We start from the raw sequence: 6,506 nt of genomic DNA, 5'->3' as shown, positions 1-6,506 counted from the left end.
GTGTCGCCACTATCTTAATCGAGTCTTTTGGAATGTCCAGTCGATTGATACCATTGAAGTTTACTTTCCCCTTATAGATTTTGAAACAGCAAGGGGGGTACAAATTCCCCGGTGAAATCTTACCCCCCTCTGCTAGATCAAAGGGAAATTATAACAATAGTGTCGGAACTATCTTAATCGAGTCCTTTGGTAATATCCAGTCGATTGATACTATTGAAGTTCATTTTCCACTTATAGATTTTAAAACAGCAAGGGGGGTACAAATTCCCCGGTGAAATCTTACACCCTCGGCTAGATCAAAGGTAAATTATAAGAATGGTGTCAGAACTATCTTATTCGAGTCCTTTGGCAATGCCCAGTCGATTGATACCATTCAAGTTTACTTTCCACTTATAGATTTTAAAATAGCAAGGGGGTACAAATTCCCCGGTGAAATCTTACCCCCCTCGGCTAGATCAAAGGGAAATTATAACAATAGTGTAGGAACTATATTAATCGAGTCCTTTGGTAATGTCCATTCGATTGATACTATTGAACTTCATTTTCCACTTATAGATTTTAAAACAGAAAGGGGGTAAAAATTTCCCGGTGAAATCTTACCTCCCTCGGCTAGATCAAAAGGAAATTATAACAATAGTGTTGGAACTATCTTAATCGAGTCTTTTGGTAATGTCCAGTCGATTGATACTATTGAAGTTCATTTTCCACTTACAGATTTTAAAACAGCAAGGGGATACAAATTGCCCGGTGAAATCTTACCCCCTTCGGCTAGATCAAAGGGAAATTATCACAATAGTGTCGGAACTATCTTAATCGAGTCCTTTGGTAATGTCTAGTGACTGATACTCTTGAAGTTCATTTTCCACTTATAGATTTTAAAACATCAAGGGGGATACAAATTCTCCTGTGAAATCTTACTCCCCTCGGCTAGATCAAAAAGAAATTATAACAATAGTGTCCGAACTATCTTAATCGAGTTCTTTTGCAATGTCTAGTCGATTGATACTATTGAAGTTCATTTTCCACTTATAAAATTTAAATCTGCAAGGGGGATACAAATTCCCCTGTGAAATCTTACTCCCCTCGGCTAGATCAAAGGGAAATTATAACAATAGTGTCCGAACTATCTTAATCGAGTTCTTTTGCAATGTCTAGTCGATTGATAACATTGAATTTCATTCTACACTTATATATTTTAAATCAGCAAGGGGGGTACAAATTCCCCGGTGAAATCTTACCCCTTCGGCTAGATCAAAGGGAAATTATAACAATAGTGTAGGAACAATCTTAATCGAGTCCTTTGGTAATGTCCAGTCAATTGATACTATTGAAGTTTATTTTCCACTTATAGATTTTAAAACAGCAAGCGGGTACAAATTGCCCGGTGAAATTTTACGCCCCTCGGCTTTATCTAAGGGAAGTTATAAAAATAGTCTCGGTACTATCTTATTCGAGTCCTTTGGCATTGTCCAGTCGAGTGATATCATTGAAGTTCATTCTACACTCATATATTTTAAAAAAGCAGGGGGGGTACAAATTCCCCGGTGAAATCTTACCCCCCTCGGCTAGATCTAAAGGAAGTTATATCAATAGTATCGGAACTATCTTATTCGAGTCCTTTGGCAATGTCCAGCCGATTGATAACATTGTTCGTTTTCCACTTATAGATTTTAAAACAGAAAGGGGGTACAAATTCCCCGGTGAAATCTTACCCCCCTCGGCTAGATCAAAAGAATTTATAACAATAGTGTCGGAACTATGTTAATCGAGTCCTTTGGCAATGTCCAGTCGATTTATACCAATGAAGTTCATTTTGCACTTATATATTTTAAAGCAGAAAGGGGGTACAAATTCCCCGGTGAAATCTTACCCCCTCGGCTAGATCAAAGGGAAATTATAACACTAGTTTCGGAAGTATCTTAATCGAGTCCTTTGGTTATGTCAAGTTGATTGTTACTATTGAAGTTCATTTTAAACTTATAGATTTTAAAACAGCAAGGGGGGTACAAATTCCCCGGTGAAATCTTACCCCTCTCGGCTAGATCAAAGCGAAGTTATATCAATAGTGTCGGAACTATCTTATTCGAGTCCTTTGGCAATGTCCCATCGATTGATAACAGTGTTCATTTTCCACTTATAGATTTTAAACAGCAAAGGGGTACAAATTCCCCGGTGAAATCTTACCCCCTCGGCTAGATCAAAGGTAAATTATAAGAATGGTGTCGGAACTATCTTATTCGAGTCCTTTGGCAATGTCCAGTCGATTGATACCATTGAAGTTTACTTTCCACTTACAGATTTTAAAAAAGCGAGAGAGGTACAAATTTCCCGGTGAAATCTTACACCCTCGGCTAGATCAAAGGGAAATTATAACAATAGTGTCGCAACTATCTTAATCCAGTCCTTTGGTAATATCCAGTCGATTGATACTCTTGTCGTTCATTTTCCACTTATAGATTTTAAGGCAGGAAGCGGGATTAAATTCCCCGGTAAAATCTTACCCCCCTGTGCTAGATCAAAGGGAAATTATAACAATAGTGTCTCAACTATCCTAATCGAGTCCTTTGGTAATGTCCAGTCGATTTATACTCTTGATGTTCATTTTCCGCTTATAGATTTTAAAACAGCATGGGGGTACAAATTCCCCGGTGAAATCTTACCCCTTTCGCCTAGATCAAAGGGAAATTATAACAATAGTGTCGGAACTATCTTAATCGAGTCCTTTTGTAATTTCCAGTCGATTGATACTCTTGAAGTTCATTTTCCACTTACAGATTTTAAAACAGCAAGGGGATACAAATTGCCCGGTGAAATCTTACCCCCTTCGGCTAGATCAAAGGGAAATTATCACAATAGTGTCGGAACTATCTTAATCGAGTCCTTTGGTAATGTCTAGTGATTGATACTCTTGAAGTTCATTTTCCACTTATAGATTTTAAAGCATGAAGCGGGGTTAAATTCCCCGGTGAAGCCTTACTCCACTCGGCTAGATCAAAGGGAAATTATAACAATAGTGTCCGAACTATCTTAATCGAGTCCTTTGGTAATGCCCAGTCGATTGATACTCCTTAAGTTCATTTTCCACTTATAGATTTTAAAACAGCAAGTGGGGTACAAATTTTCCGGTGAAATCTTACCCCCCTCGGCTAGATCAAAGGGAAATTATAACAAGAGTGTCGGAACTATCTTCATCGAGTCTTTTGGTAATGTCCAGTCGATTGATAATATTGAAGTTCATTTTCCACTTATAGATTTTAAAACAGCAAGGAAGATACAAATTCCCCGGTGAAATCTTACCCCCCTCGGCTAGATCAAAAAGAAATTATAACAATAGTGTCCGAACTATCTTAATCGAGTTCTTTTGCAATGTCTAGTCGATTGATAACATTGAATTTCATTCTACACTTATATATTTTAAAACAGCAAGGGGGGTACAAATTCCCCGGTGAAATCTTACCCCTTCGGCTAGATCAAAGGGAAATTATAACAATAGTGTAGGAACAATCTTAATCGAGTCCTTTGGTAATGTCCAGTCAATTGATACTATTTAAGTTCATTTTCCACTTATAGATTTTAAAACAGCAAGGGGGTACAAATTGCCCGGTGAAATCTTACGCCCCTCGGCTACATCTAAGGGAAGTTATAACAATAGTGTCGGTACTATCTTATTCGAGTCCTTTGGCAATGTCCAGTCGAGTGATAACATTGAAGTTCATTCTACACTCATATATTTTAAAACAGCAGGTGGGCTACAAATTCCCCGGTGAAATCTTACCCCCCTCGGCTAGATCTAAAGGAAGTTATATCAATAGTATCGGAACTATCTTATTCGAGTCCTCTGGCAATGTCCAGCCGATTGATAACATTGTTCGTTTTCCACTTATAGATTTTAAAACAGAAAGGGGGTACAAATTCCCCTGTGAAATCTTACCCCCCTCGGCTAGATCAAAAGAATTTATAACAATAGTGTCGAAACTATGTTAATCGAGTCCTTTGGCAATGTCCAGTCGATTTATACCAATGAAGTTCATTTTACATTTATATATTTTAAATCAGAAAGGGGGGTACAATTTCCCCGGTGAAATCTTACTCCCCTCGGTTAGATCAAAGGGAAATTATAACAATGGTGTCGCCACTATCTTAATCGAGTCTTTTGGAATGTCCAGTCGATTGATACCATTGAAGTTTACTTTCCCCTTATAGATTTTGAAACAGCAAGGGGGGTACAAATTCCCCGGTGAAATCTTACCCCCCTCTGCTAGATCAAAGGGAAATTATAACAATAGTGTCGGAACTATCTTAATCGAGTCCTTTGGTAATATCCAGTCGATTGATACTATTGAAGTTCATTTTCCACTTATAGATTTTAAAACAGCAAGGGGGGTACAAATTCCCCGGTGAAATCTTACACCCTCGGCTAGATCAAAGGTAAATTATAAGAATGGTGTCAGAACTATCTTATTCGAGTCCTTTGGCAATGCCCAGTCGATTGATACCATTCAAGTTTACTTTCCACTTATAGATTTTAAAATAGCAAGGGGGTACAAATTCCCCGGTGAAATCTTACCCCCCTCGGCTAGATCAAAGGGAAATTATAACAATAGTGTAGGAACTATATTAATCGAGTCCTTTGGTAATGTCCATTCGATTGATACTATTGAACTTCATTTTCCACTTATAGATTTTAAAACAGAAAGGGGGTAAAAATTTCCCGGTGAAATCTTACCTCCCTCGGCTAGATCAAAAGGAAATTATAACAATAGTGTTGGAACTATCTTAATCGAGTCTTTTGGTAATGTCCAGTCGATTGATACTATTGAAGTTCATTTTCCACTTATATATTTTAAAACAGAAAGGGGGGTACAAATTCCCCGGTGAAATCTTACCCCTCTCGGCTAGATCAAAGCGAAGTTATATCAATAGTGTCGGAACTATCTTATTCGAGTCCTTTGGCAATGTCCCATCGATTGATAACAGTGTTCATTTTCCACTTATAGATTTTAAACAGCAAAGGGGTACAAATTCCCCGGTGAAATCTTACCCCTCGGCTAGATCAAAGGTAAATTATAAGAATGGTGTCGGAACTATCTTATTCGAGTCCTTTGGCAATGTCCAGTCGATTGATACCATTGAAGTTTACTTTCCACTTACAGATTTTAAAAAAGCGAGGGAGGTACAAATTTCCCGGTGAAATCTTACACCCTCGGCTAGATCAAAGGGAAATTATAACAATAGTGTCGCAACTATCTTAATCCAGTCCTTTGGTAATATCCAGTCGATTGATACTCTTGACGTTCATTTTCCACTTATAGATTTTAAGGCAGGAAGCGGGATTAAATTCCCCGGTAAAATCTTACCCCCCTGTGCTAGATCAAAGGGAAATTATAACAATAGTGTCTCAACTATCCTAATCGAGTCCTTTGGTAATGTCCAGTCGATTGATACTCTTGAAGTTCATTTTCCGCTTATAGATTTTAAAACAGCATGGGGGTACAAATTCCCCGGTGAAATCTTACCCCTTTCGCCTAGATAAAAGGGAAATTATAACAATAGTGTCGGAACTATCTTAATCGAGTCCTTTTGTAATTTCCAGTCGATTGATGCTCTTGAAGTTCATTTTCCGCTTATAGATTTTAAAACAGCAAGGGGATACAAATTGCCCGGTGAAATCTTACCCCCTTCGGCTAGATCAAAGGGAAATTATAACAAGAGTGTCGGAACTATCTTAATCGAGTCCTTTGGTAATGTCTAGTGATTGATACTCTTGAAGTTCATTTTCCACTTATAGATTTTAAAGCATGAAGCGGGGTTAAATTCCCCGGTGAAGCCTTACTCCACTCGGCTAGATCAAAGGGAAATTATAACAATAGTGTCCGAACTATCTTAATCGAGTCCTTTGGTAATGCCCAGTCGATTGATACTCCTTAAGTTCATTTTCCACTTATAGATTTTAAAACAGCAAGGGGGGTACAAATTTCCCGGTGAAATCTTACCCCCCTCGGCTAGATCAAAGGGAAATTATAACAATAGTGTCCGAACTATCTTAATCGAGTTCTTTTGCAATGTCTAGTCGATTGATAACATTGAATTTCATTCTACAATTATATATTTTAAAACAGCAAGGGGGGTACAAATTCCCCGGTGAAATCTTACCCCTTCGGCTAGATCAAAGGGAAATTATAACAATAGTGTAGGAACAATCTTAATCGAGTCCTTTGGTAATGTCCAGTCAATTGATACTATTTAAGTTCATTTTCCACTTATAGATTTTAAAACAGCAAGGGGGTACAAATTGCCCGGTGAAATCTTACGCCCCTCGGCTAGATCTAAGGGAAGTTGTAACAATAGTGTCGGTACTATCTTATTCGAGTCCTTTGGCAATGTCCAGTCGAGTGATAACATTGAAGTTCATTCTACACTCATATATTTTAAAACAGCAGGTGGGCTACAAATTCCCAGGTGAAATCTTACCCCCCTCGGCTAGATCTAAAGGAAGTTATATCAAT

Source organism: Thermobia domestica, chromosome 3 (genome assembly GCF_964235325.1).
Source record: "Thermobia domestica chromosome 3, izTheDome1.hap1.1, whole genome shotgun sequence".
Lineage (NCBI taxonomy): Eukaryota > Metazoa > Arthropoda > Insecta > Zygentoma > Lepismatidae > Thermobia > Thermobia domestica.
Note: the sequence above shows the minus strand (reverse complement) of the source record.